Genomic DNA, 23875 nt, shown 5'->3' with positions numbered 1-23875 from the left:
GTCTTCAGACCTCAGTCAGGAGAACCTGCCTTTGACAGTAGTGGGAGTTCTGGCTAATGAGACAACCAGGAGAAGACCCAAATGAGGACAGCGGTTCTCCTCAGCTGGGGTCCTTTCCAGGGTATCTTGATTTCTCCTGAGGGTCTCACCCTGTGCTCTCAGTCTGTACTTAAACTCAGACTGATTTTGTTTGCTCTGCTAATGACAGCTTCCATCTCTCCTTAGCAGTGGTCCACAGAGACTATAAGAAGGAAGGCCACTGGGGTCAGAAAGGCTTTCCCTTGACTTCAGTAGGCTTTGGATCAGGCCCTATGTGACTTGCATCAGCTCTACTTGTCCCTTACTGCTACGTTCCTACTTCCATACCAACTGCACACCCCAAGTTGCTCACAGCCACTCTCCTTGCCTGGGTCAGATGTGGGAAGCTCGGTTCCCACTCCAGTGCAGATGATGGCTCACCCATGGGCCAATCCAGGAGTGACGTGGGCAGCAGGAGAGAGAGCAGCTCACAGACAGCTCGTTCAGTGGGCGGGTGGGATGGGGCTTCCCAGGGAAGAGGGTTGGGCTGCAGTAATAGCTGCCTGCCTTTGTAATGAGCTTTGAGATCCACCGATAGAAAAGCATGATACTCTAGCTAGAGGCATGCATCTGACGAAGTGGGTCTTTGCCCAGGAAAGCTTATGCTCCCAAATATCTGTTAGTCTATAAGGTGCCCACAGGACTTCTCATTGTTTCTGAAGATACAGGCTAACTCGGCTGCCCCCTGAAGCTAGATGTTACCACCCAAAACAATCTATCACATCATTATGCTGCAAAGGTGCAATGGGAAACAATAGCTGTTAGTTAGCGCTAGCTGCCTGCTCAGCTGTGGTGATGCCCTTGGTAGCTTTCCAAAGATGCCTGAGAGCAATCAGCAATAGTGGTGCCAATCCACCCCTCATGCTGAGCACTGGGCCTCTGTGTGTTCAGTCTGGCAGCCTAGCAACAGGCTTCAGCAGAATCCCAAGGGTTCCCACCGGAAATCTCATTGCTAGGGCATGGGGGGCCTCTCTAGGGCATGGGTGAGCTTTCAATGAAGCTTGTACCATTGGGGGCTGGGAAAGGTCACGGGGAGTGTGCGTGTGGAATTCAGTTAGCGCCATTTGGAATATTCAGCACCCAGCGTCTTCATGCTTGACGGTAAACTACCCAGGGTGGCTCGGGTCTGTAACATGGGTCATTCTTGTGTTTTGGAAAATGCTCTGGAGTGGGCTGGGGAGGAGAGGTCAGTATGCAGCTGCCCCAGGGAGAGAGACTACCCCAGCCCTCTCTCGCCACAGCAGCTGGGGGCAAGTGCTTCTCCATGGTCACTGCAGCAGGTGCAGCCAGGGGAGTGGTGCATGCCCCCGGCTGGGGCATGTCCAGGTTCATGTGCCCCCTGCGCTCCCCAGCCAGAGCGAGGGACACAGCAAACAGCGCACTTTCCCTTTGTCAGGGAGTGAGGGGAAGCAGCCACCAATGTTTCCCTAGAAATTGGGTCGGGGGTGCTTCAGCCACTCCCCCACCCTCTCTAAAGTTGGGGCTGAGGGTGGGAGCAGCCTCATTCACCTGCCTGGTGAGTCTCTTTTCTGTTTACGAGATGCCGTCCCATTCCAGGCACAGCCCATTTTCCTGGCACAGCTTTACTTGAGGTTATGAGAAGAGGAAGCTGTACGCCAAATTTGGTGCTCCCAGCTCTTACTGTTTAGGAATAAACAGATAGACAGACAAATGTATAGTAGCTAACCTGCACTGTGAGTAAAGAGACAAAGATCCCACTGGGGCTTGGAAGGAAATGAGCCGTCAGTTTATTTCTTTCATATTTTCCTTCTTTTTCCTATATTTTTCTGTTTTTCTCTTTTTGATTCTCTTCCTCTCGGTTATCAGTTATCAGTATTCTCCAGATCTGAAGAAGTGGGTCTGTCGCACAAAAGCTCATCACCTAATAAATAATATTGTTAGTCTTCATGGTGCTACTGGACTGCCTGCTTTGTCTGGTGATGATACAGACTAACACAGCCACTTCTCTGAGACTAATGCCCCAGAAGCATCTCCGATTGAGCACTGAAACAAATTGACATATTCGGCGAATAGGGCAGCAGCCTCTTGGTAATACTGCAATTTGCTTATTGCCCAGTTCCTGCTCTGGTAATGCTCTTTCTTAGCTAGCAGCGGAACTCTTTATGCACGGAAACAGCAGTCCCCTGCTCAGCAGCGTAGTTTAGGCCTTAGGATACTAGTTACAAAGGACAAATAAGCTCAATGTTGTACACGCCAACAGACTTTGTTCCCTGGACAAGTGAATCTGAGTCTTACTTGAACTGAATTAAAAAACCTTGCAGTCTTTCTGCCTACCCAGCCCTATCACTTGCCCAGTGCACAGGAGAACAGGAAAAGTAGACAAGCTTCTCATTTATTTATTTATTTTTGGGCTGTCTTCTGGTGGAATTGCCCAGGCCTTCAACCCAAGCTCAGGTAAGTGCTTGGGAGAGTTCCATGAATTCAGAGACCGGCTCAGCAAAGACTTGCGCACAGCAAGCACTGGCTCTCACCCACCACTTCTGCGGCCAGCAGCAGGCATGATCGAGAGCTACTTCCTCCCTTGCTCCAGCCCAGGCCTCAGATTGCTGACAGCAGTGGGGAATGTTCGACTGGCAAAGCAAAATCCTCACCTCCACCTAGCCAGAACTTCACAGCAACTATTTTAAAAGAGCAGCGAGTCATCAGATAGGAAATTATTTAGCCAGCAAACCCGAAAGGGGAAAAAAATGGACATCACAGGGGATGGGCCCAGACTGGAAGGAACCTAAGGGTCATGGCAGACCTTCCACTCCCTATCCCAATGCATGTCAGTAACTGACCTTCTCTAAAACAACCCTGGGTGCAATTCAACAACCAAAACAAAACTCTGTTCTACACTCACGGGAGAGGGTGAGAGAACATGAACCACGTACAACACACATTTGCCTTCCAGGGATGTGTGTTTCTGCTGCTGTGGTGATTGGATGGAATACAGCAAAGCAGATTAATGGGTCTCGAAAGGCTAAATTCTGAGAGCAGCATTGCAGTAGAGCATTGTGTGAACAGGCAGAGCAGCCCCAAATTCCAGAACACCTCCTAAGTCTGTGGCAAGGTATTAGGTTAGCCCACTGCTCATGGAGTGATGGCTCAGAATGTCTTTTAAAAAATTCTTGCTGGTGTGATTTTCAGCCTGGGTTATTTCCCATAGTGATTTTTGTCTCCTGGGAGGTTTTCACTCTGTTCTGCAAGCTGCCTGCCACCCCAGCACAGATGCTCCTTCAAAGAAGCTGGCAGCCTGTTGCAGGGGATTGCAGCTCTGGTTCCTGGCGGGGTTCCCCAGGCAGCACTGCTGGCCTGTTGACCTTCCCTGGAGGTGAACTGGATCTCATCTCTGGCTCCCCTTCTGCTTGGCTCCATCCAATAGCGGAAGGGGCCAGGCATTCTGATCCAACTCATTCCCTCAGGCAGGGAAGGCTGGGGAGCAGTCAGGAAATGGAGGCAGGTCCTGATGGTAAGGCAGGAGACAAAAAACAAAATGGTTACCTCAAAGCAGCAGATAGCGAGGCAAACAAATTGCCTTTTGAAAGGGTAAATTCGATGAGCAGAATTGCTGAGAGCATGACCCCAGTATGATAGGCGAGGCAGCTGAGAAGGTGTAAATCCATGGCAAAATGCAGACCCCTGTGTGAATGCTGCGGCGTTCCAGGAGAATGAGAAATGATGCCTGATGTCTCTTGGGTGGCAGGAGGAGATCCATCCATCTAGTCTGCTAAAGCAGTTTCGATTCTGCAGCCTGGCTCAAATCCAAATTGTGCCAGGCCTAGTTCCATGGACTGGGAGAAGATAGCCAGGGCAGACTATGGCACTTGCTTGGGGATGGGATGACCATGGGTGTGGCATGGTTGGCTAGAACCAGCGTCAGCAGCATAGGCTTCTCCAGTGCCAGCGACCGCTGTGTGTTGGAAGGAGAAAGGGAACACTCCCTCTCCAGATGAGGCTTGGCTGTTTCAGTTGGCAGCAGCACCAGCTGCTCATGCTTTCACAGGCCAGTAAGGGCATGGGTCAGATTCACAAATTTTGTCTCAAGCCTCCTTGTGAGGGTAGACAAGAACTTCTGGAAGAGTGCGTGTACTGAACCCTGGGAATGCAGATATAACCCAGAGACCTACTGGGTGTGGTTTGCTGGCCCACGGCTGACAAAGCAGTTCACCACCCAGGATAGCTTTCTAGGGCAGCAGAGGGTGCCCTTGCTAATGGGAAGGATCTTTTGACTTTGGCCTCAGCAGAGGCTTTGAGACATTTGTTACCTTTCAGTCTCTCTGATTCAGCTGTGGTTTCCCACCTTTGGCTTTTGAGTGACCACCTGTCCTCACCTAGTGTGGGGAACTGACAAAACCAAGGAGATGTGTGTGGGTGAGGGGGAGAAAGGGGAATCCAAAGACCAGGTATGGCAGGGTGCATACAGAGATGATGATTCACTGGGCCTTTGACTCGTCAGCCAGAGAGTGGACCGCTACTGTCCTTATCAGGCTTTGACATCTGGTGCAATCCATGAAACATCATGGTCCAGTGAGGATGGTGGGAGGTGGGAAGTCTCTGCCTGTTGCCTTAGCAAGGTGGTGGTATGTCCCAGACTATGGTGGGTTCTGATGTCCTCAGTCTGAAGAGGGGTTTTATACTTGAAATCAGGTTTCCTGGTATGTCTCAAATCTCCTAGGGTGGCAAGTCCAGGATATTTCACCAAAAGGGAAAGGGGAGGCGGCTATTCTCATCTTGATTTGTGATGTATTTGGTATGCGTGGGGAGGCAAATAAAATGGGTAGTACAGTGCTTTTGTTATGCAGACAGGACTTGGTCGTGCTGCCTATTCTGGGAAGGACTCATCAATGCTGCAGTTGATGTTTGGTTGACTGCAGACCTGGCACTGATCAGCATCATCCAGGAGTCATAAAACTGACTGTTCCTGCTCACTTGTGTGTTTCTTATCATTAATCGACCCAGTCCTGTCTCCTTCCTTCACAAGCCCATGGCATTGCCTGTTCTTTCTTCCTGCTAACCCACCCCTTTCTTGGCCATCCTCTCGGTCCCTTTTTACCCATTTACTTGTGCCAAATCCTCAGGGCAACAGAAGCCAGGCACGAGAAATGCGATACACAAGCCCATCTGGAAAACTAAGCATCTGAATAGGGGTCTGAGTGTTGGGGTAGAGAAAAACCAGCAGAGAGGATGACTCCAAACAGACTCAGGATTTTGTGTTCAGAGCCCAGCAGGTTGGGTTTTCTTCCCCCTCTGCATGTTTCCTACCTATGCCAGCAAGCAGTAGGACTAAACCTCACTCTACACATGGAAGCATTTCCAGGACTCTATAGCTGCGTCTACACGTGCACGCTACTTCGAAGTAGCGACAGTAACTTCGAAATAGCGCCCGTCGCGTCTACACGTGTTGGGCGCTATTTCGAAGTTGAAATCGACGTTAGGCGGCGAGACGTCGAAGTCGCTAACCCCATGAGGGGATGGGAATAGCGCCCTACTTCGACGTTCAACATCGAAGTAGGGACGTGTAGACGATCCGCGTCCCGCAACATCGAAATAGCGGGGTCCTCCATGGCGGCCATCAGCTGGGGGGTTGAGAGATACTCTCTCTCCAGCCCTTGCGGGGCTCTGTGGTCACCGTGGGCAGCAGCCCTTAGCCCAGGGCTTCTGGCTGCTGCTGCTGCAGCTGGGGGTCCGTGCTGCATATACAGGGTCTGCAACTAGTTGTTGGCTCTGTGTATCTTGCACTGTTTAATGAAAGTGTGTCTGGGAGGGGCCCTTTAAGGGAGCGACTTGCTGTTGAGTCCACCCCGTGACCCTGTCTGCAGCTGTGCCTGGCTCCCTTATTTCGATGTGTGCTACTTTGGCGTGTAGACGTTCCCTCGCTGTGCCTATTTCGATGTTGGGCTGAGCAACGTCGAAGTTGAACATCGACGTTGCCAGCCCTGGAGGACGTGTAGACGTTATTCATCGAAATAGCCTATTTCGATGTCGCAACATCGAAATAAGCTATTTCGAAGTTGGGTGCACGTGTAGACGTAGCCTATAAGTCATACGTCAGCCGCCTCTGGCTGCGAGGCAGGAATCGTGCACATTTCCCATTGAAATAACGTTTATCAGAAACTGCTGTTGGGAGAGGACCTGGGGTGGGGGGAACTTGTGCAGAATTGTTCCCCACAGGGTAATATCAGTGGTTTTAAAATGCTTCCATCCATCTGGCTTTAAAGGTCTATAGGGATCAACCTTCCACCTTGTCCACTTGGGGAATTTTCCCGTTGATCTCACTGCTGTTTTTCTTCACCAATCAATATGGCTGAAGCTCTTCCAGTGACATAGTTTGAATCTTTCTAAATCAAAGTGATTGCTTTTTAACTTGCCATCAGGGCCTTTAGTGGCAGTGATGTAAAAGTTACACAGACCATACACTTTCCACCTGATACAGAAGTGTAAACCTCTTCTGTGCTGTGTAGCATAATCAGTGCTAAATTCACTTGCAGCACTGTGTGCATTTGCATTTGTTTAATTAAACCCTTTTCTAAATGTCAGCATTGGTAGATGGCCGTGACAGACTGTAGTCACCTTGTGTTTGGCAGTCCAGTCTCTTAGCTGCTGGATCCAGGCCTGGATCTAGAAGAAGAACCTGTTAGACAACATACGTGGCAGCTGAAGTTCTTTGGAGGGATCACTCCCAATAAAGTCAGTCTGCAAGGAGAATGAATAAAGCCCCTTCCAGTATTTTGAACATCAAACTCTTATTATTCAACTTTTCCCACTGCAAAGTCAAACCTAAGAGCAGGGGTGGCCAAGCCGAAGCTCTCAAGCTGCATGTGACTTTGAGCCTTTAAATAAAGTTGCTCAGAGCAGCGTGCAGGGAGTGCCATGCCTGATCCATGCACGTGCCTCCCTGCTTAGTGGATGAAGCATATAACAGCAGATGCGTGGTGGCGGCTCCACCTGAGAGCTGTACTGGGGTTGGGGGGGAGGGGGGCGGAAAGTGCTGTTGGCTGGCTCCATGCACACCCCCTACCACTTGGTGGGTGATGTTTGTGGTGGCAGCAGTAGCTCCAGTGCTTCCAGTGAGTTGCTGGCACTTATTTAGAGTGGGGGTGGGGGGAGAAGGGGAGCTGGGGGTACCTGGCTCTGGGGCAGGGCATTCATCTAGAGTGGTGGGGGGGAACGGTAGTGGCTGGTTCTGGGGGAGGGAGAGGGCATTGAGCCACATATTATCTATCTATAAAATATAAATACAAATAAATATACAATACGTTGCTTTTTGCACTCTATCCACTGCTATTTTGGTGGGTTGGCCACCCTTGCCTAAGAGCAGTAAGAGTACACCAGAAAGGTTGGCCAAAGCACGTGGGGGAACTGACTCTCCCAAAGGTTTCTGGGATTGTTCACATTCATGCAGAACTAAGAGGCGTTTTGGTTTGAAGTTCTTTTCCAGGGGACCATCTCTTATTTTAGAATAATGAGGGTGCATCTACACTAGCCAGCTACTTTGAAGTAGCCGGCACAATGTCGAAATAGTACGCATCGCATCTACACGTGCTGTGAACTATTTTGACGTTGAAATCGACGTTAGGCTAGTCCCTCAGATGGGAATAGCGTCCTACTTCAACGTTCCGCTACTTTGAAACAGGGGGGTCCTCCATGGTGGCCCTCAGCTGAGTGGTTGAGAGACACTCTGGCCAGCCCCTGTGGGGCTGTATGGTCACCGCGTGCAGCAGCCCTTAGCCTAGGGCTTCTGGCTGCTGCTGCTGCAGCTGGTGGTCCATGCTACGTGCACAGGGTCTGCAACCGGTTGTCGGCTCCGTGGATCTCGTGCTGTGCAGGGCAAGTGTGTCTGGGAGGGGCCCTTTAAGGGAGCGGCTTGGGGCTTTGCTGGCCCCTTATTTCGACGGGGAGCACTTGTGTGTGTGGACGCTCCGCATTTCCTTCTGGGGAGGCTCCTTTCGATGTTGTCCGTCGCTATTTTGACATTGAACGTTGACAGCACCAGCCCTGGAGGACGTGTAGACGATATGTGCTGAAGTCGCCTATTTCAATGTCCTTACTTCAAAATAGGCTATTTTGATGTAGCATGCTAGTGTAGACGTAGCCTGAAGCTATGAATGGCTTTGCTGGGATTTGCACTCATTTGCACTGATCCTCCTGCCTTTCAACACAGTGCAGAAACACCAGGCGCACCTATCTGGACCAGCCACGAGATGGCACAAAGACTCATTTGTTTCTGGAGTGAGTTCCCTATTGTCCCCAACAGGGGAAAAGCATCTGGAGTGTGCTGGAACACAAGCCTCACTTTGATACTCCCTTGGTAATGGGCTGTGGGCTTGGGCTATTGCTACAATTTGAACCTAGGTCTTCTAGCACTGGAGAGGTGGACAAAGATCTTACCCCACCCAGGAACCACACAGCTTTGAGCATTCACATCTGGCTATGGGGAGCAGCCACACAGGGTGCACACTCTAATCATTCTAAAATCAGATTGTTCGAGCTGTGAACGTCAGTCAGATGGTGAACTGGTCAGATCTTCTCTGTCCCTCTCACATGGGAGTCAGTTCACACAGGACCTTTACCCTTATCTGGGGGAGTGTCGGCACAGCCGAGTTATTCTGAAATAACAGCTGCTATTCCAAAATAACTTTGAGCATCTACACAGCAAAATGGGTACTTAGATTTAATTTTGAAATAGCGGATGGTTTATTTCAAATTCTCTGAGGACCAGCATTTCAGAATAGGGGCAGTGTAGAGTCTGTATAGTCAGGGAATAGGGGTTATTTCAAAATAAGATATTGCAGAATAGTTTATTCCAAAATAACACTGGTGTGTAGACCTAGGACACTGGTTGTAAGTGCCTATCTTTTGTGTGCTTCTAGGGGCTCTAACCCAAAATAGGCTCTGTTGTGTATGGACACACTATTTCAGAATACGTTTTGCTTATTTTGGGGCTTCCCTGTAGTGTGGATGAGTTATTCTGGAATAATTTATTTTGGAATAATAACTCCCAGTTCAGTACTGAGTGTCACTCAAGGCACAAAATGCTTTAACAATTTGTTTTTGGACTATCCACTACACAACCTGCACTGGTGAGTGTGAGTAAGAAAGACACCATACCAGGGAGGAGTGGGGGTTGGGTGCGGTGCGGATAGAGAGGGGAGAAGAAATCAAATCAGAATTTTACTCCTTGCTATTGACCAGTACTGATACGCCACATTTGTAGTTCATTTAATGAAAGATCTGTTTCTATAATCTCAGCCACACAATGCAAATTTCACCACACTTCCATTTGTTAAATACCCCAAACATCTGTTCACTGGATTAAATTTGTGGGCTTCTGTATGTTGACTTAGTGACCTCTTTGTTCTTCTGGCAGGGATATAAAAATAAATTTGTTACCCAATATGCTTTGCAATAGGTGACTTGGGAACAATCAAGGATCAGAAATGAGAGGGGTTATAAATGACTAGACTTAAGACCTTGTTGAAGTCTGGGATTGCAATAACGCAGAGATTTCTCTCTCTCTCTCTCTTTTTTTATGCCCAGCTTTTTGCCTACAAACATTTCAGAGCCTCCATGGGCCATGTGTGAGAAGATCATGAAATGCTGTTTCTTTCAGTGAATGGGGTATTGAAATCCAGCAGTCTGCAGGGAGCATGCTAATCAGAACAAAAACTGTCTGTATTCAGTAGAGAGGCAGTACACTTTCATCCATCATAGACACACACACACACATACTTTATTTCCTGCATCTTTTGCGAGCTAAAGAATTCATGCACTGAAAATGTTAAAATGTCTTGTTTTTTCCCCATGTTCACTTCCTTGTGCTCCAAACAGCTCCTGCCCTGGGCTATAAGATGACTTGAAGCATGCCTCCTTTTGGACGTTGCACATTAGTTGTAATTATTACTATTAGGTATTGTGATCCTACTACTCTATGGTAATGCCTTGTGCTCGATTTGCTGTGGTGCTGATGATTACGCTTCTCAGGAACCCATGTGATTCTAAAATGTCCCTGCTGTATTTCTGTGATGTCAGACAGTGGGTTTCTAGGTCTGATGTACTCCCCACCATTGAGGTTTACTTTAATTAAAACAGATCATTCCAGGGCGCAGCAATGTAAAATCATTCCCGACAGAGGCTGTAGCATAGCCAAAGGGCGTCCCGCAAGCTTGTCCCCACAGTCCCAGGCCAGCTGTGCAGCTGTTGGAAGTGCAAACTCCACCACAGCAGGCAGGCTCAGCAAAGACTGAGCAGTGCTCCATTGGGGAAGTCATCCTGCCCTCAAGCACTGCCTACTGCGGGGCAGGGTTGAGACCGCAAAGGGGACAGACTGTGGCTTGAGACTCTGAGCAAAGAGTTGTGTGTAATCTGTACAGCTGCCTCAAACACTGCCCCCCACACTTTCCTTCTCTGGCTCAAAGGGAGAGGAGTCTACCCCTGGCCTATACCAAGAGCAAGAGACAACACTGCCTGTGCTGGGCTGCAAAGCTGAGGTGTAGGGACTACAGCTGGAGTTCCATTCACCTCCAATCCCACTCACCCCCACTCCTTTGTTCCCAAGCCTAAGGTTGGGTTGGCTTGCACAGCGGTGTGTCCTTAGCTGGGACAGCCTATGGAAGCGTGCAGTACTGTATTCCAAGAGTGCAGAGAGGAGGACTTCTGCTTTCAGGTTTGCTTCAGGTTGGATGAGGAGGGCAGCTTATCTAGTGGCTAGGTCTCCCAATTCCCCACCTGTCTCCCTGTCACTAACTCAGCTGTCCCTTTGATCAAGAGGAGGGATGTCCCAAGAGTTAGGGTGTATGCCTAGTAGTCAGGAAATCTCTTTACTTCCCTGATCTGCCATGGGTTTCCTGTGTGATCTTGGGTAAGCACAAAGGGCAATGAGCCCAAAGGGATGTAGGTGACTACATCAGAAACCAAGAACTTATAAAATGCCAGTATAAGTTTACAGGTGTGTTAAACTTCCCAGAAAATGGATGGGAAGGGTAAACCGGTGTGTGTTGAACCCTGCAAAATGGAAACTACCTTAAAAGCTCAACACGACCTTCACTCTACTCCGTTTTTGCTTACTTTATCTTTGGTGGAAACAGAAGAGAATTATCCAGGTAGCTCATGCCCAAGGAACAGACTAATAATATCCCTTACTGCTGCTTGAATGCTGTTGCTAGGAAGGCTAAGGAGTGACTAAAGAGCAGGAGAATGAGCTAGGTTGGAAAGCACCTTCCTCATGAACCGTTTGAATGCATGCATCTGATGAAGTGGGTCTTTGCCCATGACAGCTTATGCTCCAATATATCCTGTTACTCTATGAGGTGCCACCCCTCTGATACTTGTTTGAATACTGTTGCGCTAGCAGAAGTCATCCCTGTTTCGTTTCCTCCCTAACCTTGTTCAATATTTTTCACATTACTAGTAAAATATGAACCCATCACTCCTTGCCCCCAGGTCTCTCCCTTCTCTTGTGTAGCACATGGGGAAGATGGGATAATAGAGTGGATTACAGGGGATGGAGCATTTGATAATAGCTCTCTTCTGTTTCACGTGTTCTGGAGCATCTGGCACTGGCCAATGGTGGATGTCAGGACACAGGGCTAGAAGGGCCAGTGGTCTAATCCCTACAGCTGTTATGTTAGAACAGCGGGCTCACCCGAGGAAGTGGGCAATAGTGATGTGTGAGCCTCAAGCGGCTCAGCATTTAGGTTTCAGTTCAGACAAATACCTGACCCACTCACACCAAGTGCAGCTAAAAAGATGAATGGGAAACTAGCGAAAGCTAGCCTAGTCAGTGGTGTGTCAAACCTTCATATCCCAACTAGGTTAGCATGGGCATGGAATGTGCCTCTTCTCTGGAACTGCTCTGTCCGTGCTGACCGTTGGTGTGAAGCGCATGAGCAGTGCCCACATTGGCATTGGGAAAAGGCCTGAAGAACCAGCATATGGTGGGCCAAAGGGCTGAACACAGGAGGACTGCTCCTGGACACTGAGAACTCCTGTGAGTTTGAAAGTGACAGGCATGTGCTATTTGACCTATTTAAATATCTACATGGTTCATCCACTGATCAATACGTCATTTGTCAATTGATTCTTGTTTAGTAACATATAAACACATTTTACAATGCACAGTTCAATCCCTGGGTTTAATAGCTAAAAGATTTTGCATACCAGACCTTGTGTTAAGCACAGATATAAAACTAATGAGAGCGACACCAATCTATAAACATAATACGAGTACTGAACCCTTACGGTGCTCCTGGCTACCACATTTTCACCTGTTTGTGTACAGTGCCATCTGTGGCTTGTTAGCAGTGACTTTGCGGGAAGCTTGCAAGATTTAAAACTAACCTTATTGCTTGATCACCTCACAAAATTTTCTCTGAGCCTTTATATTGCGCCTGGGACCTCTCAAAATTCCCTCTGAGGCAACCCTTAATCTGCCCCTAATATTAATGTGCCATATAGGTATAAGAAGCCCAGAATTTGGGGATGAGAATATGAAAGGCATTGCACAGAAGCAGAGTTCGGGAGAAAAAGGGCTCATGACTCAAGTCCCTGGATGTTTTGAACTGCAGCACAATACTCTGCCACTTGTCAATTTCAGCCATTGGGGAAATTGACAAGCCTGGTGTTTCTTGTAATTTTGATACACAGGAAAAAATTCAGAATACTCTTTCTATCATGTCAGTGTACAAGTCCAAATCAATAGCTGTTCTTATATAAAGATGGTACCCTGAGACCTCCGTAGAAGAGAGCAATGGTATTCTAACAAAGGGAAAAAATAGTCCCCTACAGACTTTTTTACTGATCCCCACACTCACTCTGATTGCCTGGCAAAGCCAGCTAATCTACATACATAAATCCATGCACTGAGTAATATCCAATCTATGAACCTCTGAGACTGCATCACTCCATTGCAGATTGCTAAGGTCAGGATGAAGTGAGAGCAGGAACAAAGCATTCTTGGTTTAGGGTCTGGCTAGGAGAACAAATTTCAGAGGAGATTCGGTACGTCCAGAGCAAGACAGTTTGCAGGAAATACTGCAAAGACTCCTTTTTGGAAAGGCTTTTGTACCATAAGAATAACTTTCAAACTTGATGCATCCTCCTACTCCCAAAACCAACTCACCCCTCTTCATTCCAAAAGCAAATGCTAAATTTAAAAATAAAAAAAAAAATCAAAGGCCCTGCATCAAAATTTGAGAAGTGCCAGATACTTCATGATAGCCTCTAGGGCTACATCTACACTGAAGCCTTATTCTGGAATAAATTATTTCACATTGGATATTCCGGAATAATGCATTCACACCTGAAAACTATTGCGGAATAGCAATTTACTAACCAGAAATAGTGTCCATACCTATTGGACGCTAACATGCATTCAAGGCCACCTGGAAGCAGTTCAGGAAGGGCATCAGACTAGTAGTTCTTTCCTGTGGCTGCTGCTGGAGGCTCTCTGAGGCTCATGCTAATCTGAAATACTATATCTATACAGCAGAATTATTTCAGAATAAACCATTCCAGAACATTTTTTTAATTTTATTGGTCTTCTGTACTTATGTCAGATGTCTGTACAAATGTCAGTCTGTATTGCAACTGAAATTGATCTGAAGAAGTGGGTCTGTCCCATGAAAGCTCATCACCTAATACATCATTTTGTTAGTCTGTAATGTGCTACATTTCTGCTGCTTTGTTTTGTTGGAGTACAGACTAACAGGGCTACCTCTCTGTTACCTTTCCAGAATAGCTTATTTTGAACTAGCCCCTAGTCTCTCTCAACATAGCTCCTACTCCAAAATGTCTATTTTGGAATACGCACTATTTCTCATACAATGAGATTTACCAAATTCGAAATCAGGCATCTGCTATTTCAAAACTATTTCAAAGTAGTGGTTGTGTGTAGATGCTTGCAAAGTTATTTTGAAATAATGGCCATTATTTCAAAGTAACTTTCCTGTGTAGACATACCTGAAGATGGCACAGGACTGCTTTTTGTTACTGGAGTTACAGATTGACATGGGTCCTCCGCTGAGACTTCAGCACCTACATCATTCAGTTAGCACTTGTGTCCTATGGCATTAACATTTTGTGTCGCATTTTGGCCATTTCAATTGACCTAATTTGCACAAAGACTTTGTGGACCTGTTTGGGAGCACCTTCTTCCCAGCCCAAGGCTTTGTCTACTTAAGCACAGACCCTGGCCTGGGCCTGTTCCCATAATGGGAGTGTGAACAAGCCTTTAGACCTGCCACTCTTATATTGTCCTTACAATGGTGCTTTCATTTAATGAGCTGTTTAAGAAGGTGGTGGTTTTCTCTCTTCATAGCTCACATGCCCAGGGTTACGTATTGCGAAGCCATCTGAACCTTTCGGATGAGAAGAATTTGAGGTTTCCTGGTTCTGGTCTTTGCCTGTGCCAGAGCAGGTGGTGGGAAAGAGAAATCTAAGTTAAAATAGGAGGCTGGATTCTGGTGTCAGTTTCACAGGCCTGAATCCATAGCATCATGCTTTCTTATGAAAGTTCTTCCACTCTGGGAGCAAGGCCTGTTTCCAGGAGGCATGTTTCTGCTGAAAGTCCCAGGACACCCCCCCCAGAACTTTGGGTGATATGGGCTAATGGTATCATATTCCCTCTGAATAAAACTGTCATCCTGACATCCCACTGTTGCACAGCATCTTGGCCACTGGCTTTTATGTGGCAGGTGCTTTTGGACTCTGGCTTCTCTGATGACAGGCCTTATGACTAAGAGAGGCTCATTACAACACAACATCAATGAGAGAGGACAAGTCCCATTTAAAACACCAAATGGCTATGAGCTGGGGACAGTATTTTGTGGCAATGAGCACCATTGTACTGAGGTTGTTTCTTAGCATAACTCACCACTGGGCAATTTATAAAGCTGACTGGGGAACTGGGAATTGGGTTAGTTTCTCATGCAGCTTAACACCCAAGTGACTAAACAGCAGTTACTAGCATTATCTGTCACTTTCCATGAGCACAAAATCCATCACTAAAAGAGCAGGAAACTTCTGATGCTTTTTTAATGAACTGTCTCACAGACAGAAGGTAGAAAAATGCCTGTTCCTGAGTTACATAGTAAAATGTCTGCTACAGAGAGCTCTGGATTTCTTTTATGTTAGCTTCATAGTATGAAATATCACCAGGATTCCACTTTCAGTCTCTGTGGCTAATCTCGCAGCCTTTTAAACGTAAACATTGAATTTGGAAGCATTTTTATTGGAAGCCCTCTGTAAGAGAGAGCAAGAGATAAACACAGAGAATTGTTTCAATATTTTGACAATCAAGTTTGCGAGTTATTACACGTCGACTCTGACAGTTTGCAGTCAAATGCAACCAGAAAAGAGAAGGAAAGACTGCATGAAATGGAAAACCAAAAGCGGGCAACTCTGATCTAATTGTCCAAGAAACTGAAAGAAAAATATATCATTCTGCTGGCATGGACAGAATTCAAAGAATTTTATATAAAGACGTTTATGAATGCTGCTCTTAACAAATCAATGATGTGTCCAGTGGAACACAACATCAGCTGTTGAATGTCATCACGGGAGCTACAAAAGCATAATACTAATTTCCCTACATCTGTCTATACTGCTTTGCATATCATCCCAATTGTGGTCTTAATCCTTTGCGGTCACCTTTAGTTAGGTCAGGGTTAATTTGTTCCCAGGAATGGTGGAGACACTTATTAAAGGGTAGAAATTGCAGGTCCTAAAAATCACAGCCAGGGTGCCACTGGATTGAATGTTACCGCTGTAACCACAGACAGCATTTGGAAAGCAGCTGCTTCTTTAGCTCCCATTCACCTTCTGCCAAAGACTTTCTCCCTACTCAGCAGTCTGCCTATTCCAGGATATTTATGGGGCCACTGTAGGTTTTGCTGTCTGTGGTACCTAATCACTGTGAGGGAGAACTTCAAAAGAATTGAGAAGAAATTTTACACCCTCAGCATTGACTGAGCACTCTGGGAAATTTAGACCTATCTGGACAATTATTGAGGAAGTGTGAATGGACTGGAATAGTGGGCATTATCAGCTTTCCACTCTGTCTCACCCACAAGAGAGATGCAGCCGTGATTTGCAGCATGAATGATATTTAGGAAGACTGGAACCTCTGGAGAACAGCTACGTGACACAGAGCCTCTCGCATGAAATAGTCCATGTTTAATTCACTCCAGGTGAATGGTGACCAGAAGTTGTTGCTGTCTAATGCTGATTGACATGAATGGCTTTCCATGAGTGATATGGTAAGTGAAGAAAGATGGTTTTGTGTTTGAGATGTTCTTTTATTGCCGAGTGTTAGTCATGGCGCAGAAATGGGGAAATCAGATCAGCTGTGGAGCCTCAGCTGCCATAAGAGTGAATGCCTTAACCAGGGTTCTCAGAGCGTGCTTCTCTGTCCCCTGCTAATGGCAGCTAGGCCGCGTCTATGGTTATGTCTGCTGCAGCTCAGATAGAGGAGGCTCATGGTCTAAGAACCAGCAGTTCCATGTTTGACCTGTGCAATGGACAAACCACCTATGGTGCTGTTACCATTGGACAGAAGTGTGTGCTACTCAGTGTGACAGAGGCACTAAGAGCTGGCTGCATGGGTTATGCATTATGAAAGTGATCCCATGTAGGTCAGAGAAGTACATGTGCTGGCAAGCAGGTGTGGGAAAGAGAATAGACATGCCTCAGCCTGCCTTGGGACACCCAGAAGAACTCTTTCTCCAGGGCTATGAAAACAGCCCTAAAGTCACTCAGCAAACACATGACTGTAGATGGCAGATTTGAGCGGATGGGTGTGGAAGGGTGGTGGGGCAGATTCAGCTCTACTGACACCCCTGGGATTTATTCCACTGGCTTTCTTTCAGCGGATCAGACCTGGACAGCTTTTCCTCCATCTTGTTTCTTGCTATTGTTCTGTCTCTCATGCTACAGAAGTATCCTTGTAAAGTAAGTTCCTTTATTTGAAGTCAGATCTGTTCCTGAAAAAGAGAGTCATTTTAACTAAAACTCAAAAGCCTGGGAAATGTCGTTGAAGTAGCGATTACAAATAAATAATTAGGATGGCTCCCCAAAGGCTGTTAATATAACTTAGCAATGGGGACTTGATAATGAGATCCAGAGGGTGATATTCCCCTTTTGAATCTCTTTGCCGTATGATAGCTGTTTTGCGGCTTTCATGTGCTGTGTGGGTGGGTGCAGTCGAACGCCTGGCAGCCAGGTGAGTCATGTTCACTGCGTGGTGGACAGCACATCCTGGCTTGCAAATCAGGATAAAAGAAAGGGGAGCTGAAATAACTGCTGCATGGCACCTGTTTGTGTGAGGCTTACAGCACCCAGAGCAACTAGTGGTTCTTTTCTTTTTTTTTTTCAGGCCTTGCAGGTCACCATGGAAACCATAGCACCTACTTCGCAGGGACAGCTAGCTTAGTAAGATGTAGGATTGGTTAACTCCAAGCTTCCCTGTGTGCTCTTCCAAGCTACGTCTACACTAGAGGGTTTTGGTGACAAAACTTGCAGAGCATTCACACTAAAAAGGTGTTCTGTTGACAGAACTCAGCGCTTTTTTCGACAGCCTTCTGCCTCTTCCCTGTGAGGCAGAGCGCCTTTCTTGACAGAATTTGAACAGAGAATTAGCCATGTTAGTCTGTATTCTAACAAAAAAAGGAGCCATCTGGAAATGCTCTGTCTCCAGATCTGAAGAAGTGGGTCTGCCCCATGAAAGCTCATCACCTAATAAATGATTCCGTTAGTCCTTAAAGTGCTCCATGACTGCTGGTTTGTTTTTTTCAACAGAATTTGTTGAAAAAAAAAAGCTGTGTGGATGCTCTGGGGACCCCTCTGTTGATAGACAGGGCTTCCAGGTCACTGGAGAACCCTGTCTGCTCAGCTTCTGGTTGGCCGTCCTGTCAAGAGAGTGGCTAGGCAGTCCAGCTGCTCTCTGTCAACAGAGTGGATTGACAGAGCGATCTGCTTTCATGTGTGGCTGCAATCTACTGACAGAAGTTTTGTCGGGAGGTGTCCTCCAATGATAACTTCTGTCCACAGATCACTGTCTTGTAGACGTAGCCCTAGACAGCAGAGCTCTTTTGAGCTAGAATTACAGAGAGACATACTTGGCATAAACCCCAAAAGGGCTGTGAAGTCTATACTAAGACTTCACCAACCAAATAAGAGTGAGCGCCTTAAGAATGACAACAACCTAACATGGAGCCAGACGATGCTTTTGGGTGCACCAAAATCTCTTGCCATCCTTACCAGGTGACCATTGAAAGTCCCTTTAAACCAAAAATCATATCAATGTTCAGGTTGCTCCCAGAAAAAAAGGGCACTTATCCCAGTCAAGCACCCCCTAGATCTCTGACCAAACACAGTCCTGGTAACTGCTCTTGTGGTAAGCTGGCATTTCACACTTGAGACTTCTTTTTGCACTTGCTATGGGGAGCTGAGAAATCACTTTTGTAGTTACAGTTAAACCTTACCTCCATCACACAAGCACAGATACTATAGGTAGGATTACTACATGCAGCATCCCACAAAGTCTAAACACACTTTGCTAACACTAATATCTAGCTTCAATTATACTAACACAGAGGTGAGCCAGGCCAGTTTCCAGCTCTGCATTTGTCAAGGTTCATTGAGATATGAGGCCATGGCATGAGCTGGAACCTGGTCTGCCAACATCAGAGAACCATCCCATCCTGATGCTAGTGCAAGGAACCCAAGCCATCGGGCGATACAGTATTGACAGTTGGCCCCTGGTTGTTGGTTGTCGTGAGGCTCCAGCCCTGGGATACACAGAAGCTCTTATGTAATGGGCTAGAAATGATCATTTGCACTGATTTATGGGAGGGTAACAATCTTATTCTCTTACAAGTAAGTTAAATCTGAATTACCTATGTGTCTGTATATTGTATGAATAGGCCCCTGCAAGGTTTGTGGCCATGGAAAACTGCACCATGGACCATGCAATCTGTTTTTGTGTGTGATTTTATCCTATACTCTTTCATGGGGAGAAAAGCACTTCTCATAGGGTGGAGGGAGAGAGACAAAAGGGAGTTGCAGGAGGTTTGTAGTATTGCTACCCTTCCTTTTGTGCTGTCTTCAGAGCTGGCTGGCCAGAGAGGGACAGCTGTTGGCCAGGAACTCAGCTTTGAATGCAGCACCCCACTAGCAGCACAGAAGCACAGCAGTATCATACCATGTCATCCCGTCTTTTGCATTGCTACTGGCAATGGCTCTGCAGGCAGAGCTGGGCTTCCTACCAGCAACTGCTGCTCCCCAGCTCTGCAAGCCATCGCTCCTTCCCCCTGTTGCTATAACCTTGTGATGAACCCCCCCACAACTCCTTTGGAATTTCACATTTAAATATCTGCAATAATGAAAGGTATGATTTTAAATATCCCATGACCATGCAATTGGCCAAAATAAACCCTGACATTGGTGGGACCCTAAGCATTAAAGTGCCTTTGTTACTTGATAGACTCACTCGGGGCTAAATTATGCCTTGAGGACAGCCTCAAGTAAGGGATGATACATAAGCCAAACCACCTTAGACATTGTCCCAGGGCAGCTGGAGGTCTGGGACTCCCTACAGCAGCCTGCAGTCCCTTGGTAGCTTATACAGATCGGCTCTGCTTTTGATCTGCGAGGGAGTGGGGCTTAATGGGGAAGAACAGGACCAGGGGTGGGGCCACCATCCCAGCACTGGCGCCTCCCCAACTTTTGCATAAGTTCCCTCACTCCTGTGGGGGCCCCAAATTGGCTGGGGTCCTGAGGGCCCATGTATTGATCTGCTGCAGAGCTGGATCTATATCTAGAGGTATATCTGTCAGTTCTCCAACAGCGTAAAGCCTTGGGCATTTGAACTTCTCTGTCCCTCCTCTTTTCTGTCTGTGGCACATAACAGTTTAGTCTTTTACAGGCTGTAATATTTTGTCTAGTTCCAGTTGCTGGTTTGGTATGGAGGTGAGTGTGGAAGGGGGAATTAGTCTGTGCTGCAGAGGAGGTCAGAGTAGATGATCGGGTGGTCTCACCTGGCCTTAAGTCCCATGAGGAAGGGAGCCTGAGGAGCTCTAAAGAAGTAACTAGAGTTATAAAGCATCCAAGTTGATGGTTTTCATTATTTTTCGATTAATTGGCCATCCACGCATTCAACATCCTCCTTTTATGAATAGGAAATGAAAAACAGCTATACAGGTCCCTTCAGTAAGGAAGGCTACAACCAGTTTAACACCCTCTCTGGAGTCATTCCACGTGGACTGAGAGGGGAGAAAAAAGACATAAATATAAATCTTAGAACTATTAATGCAATATTAATAATCCTGTTGATTTTGGCTAATCAAGTGAATGAAATTCAAATGTACAGTTCATGCGGTGGCAGAGGAAATAAGGTCCATTGCATATTGTGCCGAAGAGGAAGATAAAGTACGCACGGGTGGAGGACTCAGTATTCTTTAAATATATCTTAGAATGAGAGAATCTCGACGAGGCAGCAGGGAGAACTTTTTATGGAATATCATCTGTATATTTGCATAATCTGTTATCTGTGCATTGAAATAACGAGTCTGGGACCCTGAGGAAGACTTATTAGCTGAATTACAGAGCACAGAAAGGCACTTTGGCTATATAACAGTTGTCACTTGAGCCCACCGAACCTTAGCAGAGGCTTTACATCTTCAATGATTTTTTTCCCAAGGATTTCATTTATTATTCATTTTCCTCAGTGAGAGATGGACTTTTTTAGAAATCTAAGGCTCCAGGTAGAAGCATCGTGGGATTTTCTGAGTTAGGCACCTTGGAGCTGTAGAAAATATCTCAGGGCTTCTAGCACCAGCTGATCCCTAGTGCCTGATTTTGAGAGCACAGGATACTGAGTACCTTCATCTCCCAGGCAAGGTAATGGGATTTGTAGGTACTGGGCATCACTGAAGAGTAGTTTAGAACTGATATGGTATTTCTGGGCCTTAAAATCTATTAAGGCTAAGTCCTGTGAGGGTGCTAAGAGACATCTTCCGTACAGAACAAAGTAGTGATGATTCAGGATGAACCTCTCTAATCGGGCACTCTCTTGCCTGGCAACATCAGTAATCCGGCATGATTTTAGTGAGCTGGATGACCACTTATCATGAATGTGGCCAAGTTTCCCTTGGTCCCATAAAGTTTGTTTCCCACCACCATCTTGGCTGTCAGTGTTCAGTGCTGTTAATTAGATCTAATTTATCCCTGAATGTCTTCTGAGAGCCCAGTAAGCCCTGGAAATGATGGTAATGTGCTAGACAATACTGACCTCCCATGGTTTGGCACATTCTCTTGTTCAGTACCAGTCAGAGCCCAAGAGTGCCAGACGAGAGAGGTTCAACCTGGAGTTTGAAGTTCTGTAATGTGTTTATTCCAGAATACTTCAGAAGGTTGTTGAGAGGTCCACAAGTGATTAAAGTGGGATTTGGCTGGGTCTGCGTTTTCTAATGGGACCGTGTGATTTTCCTTTTGGATGCTGTGTTCTTTGGGTGCTGAACTTGCATCTTGGAACTTGACTTTCAGGCACTGGGAACCACCCTTTCGAAAATGGCTCCCTTTTTAAGGTGTCTCAAACCGGGCAGCCAAAAATCATCAACATTCTGTGTAAGGGATGCTGGGTGCTTTGCTACAGCTGTGCAGTTACCTGCCATTTCCTGGCTATAGCTAGGCCTGCCAGCAGTGGGTGGGAGGGCAAGGCAGCTGTTGCCCCAGGGCCCAATGATTCAAAGGGGCCCAGAGCTTCCCAATGTAGTGGCTGCTGCAGTGGCAGTGGCCAGAGCCCTGGACCCTTTAAATAGCTGCTGGAGCACCAGACCATACTCTATGGGGCTCTGATGAGAGGAGTGGCTCACCACAGCGGGAGCAGTGCTGAGGGCTGGCTGCCTCTGGATCCACCCTTCCACCTGAGCTGCCCAAGCCCCCACCTTGCCTGGGGGCCTCAGAAGCTGTAGCTCCCTGAGTATGGCCTACTCCCTTTGTGATGGCTCGAGTTACCTTGTTCCACCTCTCAAGTTGACTGCCCTCCTCAGTGAACTCCTAGGGTACGTCTGCACAGCAGCTGGGACATGAAAGCCCTGCCTCTGGCAGCTCTGTTAGAGCTAGAGAGTGTCTGTCTGTCTAGCTGAGTGGCTGTGGAGGGAACTACTATAAGTACCTGCCTTCAGCCTGGTACTCACACACAGGATCTCTTTCTCTATGAAACACATTCTCCATGTCCGTTGGGCCAGGATTTTCATGATTGTGATATTAGGTATTTTGTCTTAAATCTCCAGCTCCTGGAGTCATGTGACTCTCAGCATTTTTACCAAAGAAAAGTTTGAGTCCTCATGTTTACAGAAGAAACTGGAAGGAACAAAAAAACAAATAATAAAAAGAACTGGAATGTGATTTTTTTTTCACAAAACCCATCCTTTCTGTGGGTGCTTATGATTTTGAAATAGTTTGAACTGGCAATATTGTAGCTGGCCACTTCCTTTTCCAGGCTGCTCTGAGTAACAGAGAGCCCCTAGTGGCTGGATGCTGCTTGTTTACAGCCAGTGCCAGAAAGTCTTGGGTGCCAATCTGTCTCTTCCAGTACATTTGCTGGTGGAGTGTGCATATGCGTGTGTGTTAAAGACATTCTCAAGGATTCAGCAAGTTCATTGCACCCTGAATTCTAGCTGGGAAATATTTCCTTTAAAACAACCAGCCTGTGCCTTGAGACTAGACTAAGACTCAGCTACTTCTACTAGTAAATTAGTGAGATAATATATTTCCCGCTTGGAAACTTATCAGAAGGCAGTGAATTATTTACAGTATTTGGTTTCAAATTGGTTTTTTCCCTCTTAAATTGAATTAGTTATATCCAATTATAGGTACAGTTAGTGGTAATCAATTTAAAGTATAATCATGTGAGTTGCCTGTCTATATTATGTATTCTAATGGAGAGCGTTCAGAGTATTTTGAAAGCTGCGTGACTTTCATTTCTGATTTGATTGCACAGGTAATTGAAATATGACCAGTTCTGATTTGGTTTGAAAAATTTGGTGAGTTTCCTTGTTTGCCTTCACAAAGGCAGCAGAAATAAGTTACTGATCTCCTTGCCATGCAAAGTACATGACACATTTAATCCTTCTGTGCTGAGGCTTGGATTTTTTTTTCCCATTGAGATGTCCACTGGAAGCCAGAAACATCACTGAAGCATTGAGTAGCAAAGAATTATAATAAAATAATTTAGACTCCAAGATATGTTGCTGCAGTTCTGAAATAGTACTCATTATTGCTATTTTCACTTAGTGACTGCCTGACTCACCACTGAGTCCAGTCAATTACTAAACTATTCAGTTACTTACTATCTTATTTTTTACTTAGGAATCAATAAACATTACACATTATTTGTTTCTAGGAAATTAAATGACTTGAAGTATCCATTGTGGCTGAGAGATACCTCTGTAAAATTAAATGCCTCTTGTAGCACACCAGGAAAAATAAAAAGAAGCAAGCTAAATAAATAAACTGCTGCATTCACATGCCAACATAAACCAAAACAGTCCTATCTTCCACAAACAAATAAGCCTTTGACCCAAAAATACCCTATTAAAAACATTATGTTTTATAGGCATAAGAGCCATTAAAGTTTATTAGATTGTGCATAGCTGAAAAACCCGCTGTAGACACTAATGGAAATGTGAAAAATGTTTATAATCATTGTCATATGGGTATCAAATAGTATTTGGGGCAGAATTAGGGTTCTTTAAATGTCTTAATCATGTGTTTTCATGATTAACTTCTTGGCATTTCA

This window comes from Carettochelys insculpta, chromosome 4 (assembly GCF_033958435.1).
Source record: "Carettochelys insculpta isolate YL-2023 chromosome 4, ASM3395843v1, whole genome shotgun sequence".
NCBI lineage: Eukaryota > Metazoa > Chordata > Testudines > Carettochelyidae > Carettochelys > Carettochelys insculpta.
This window is presented reverse-complemented; position numbering follows the sequence as displayed.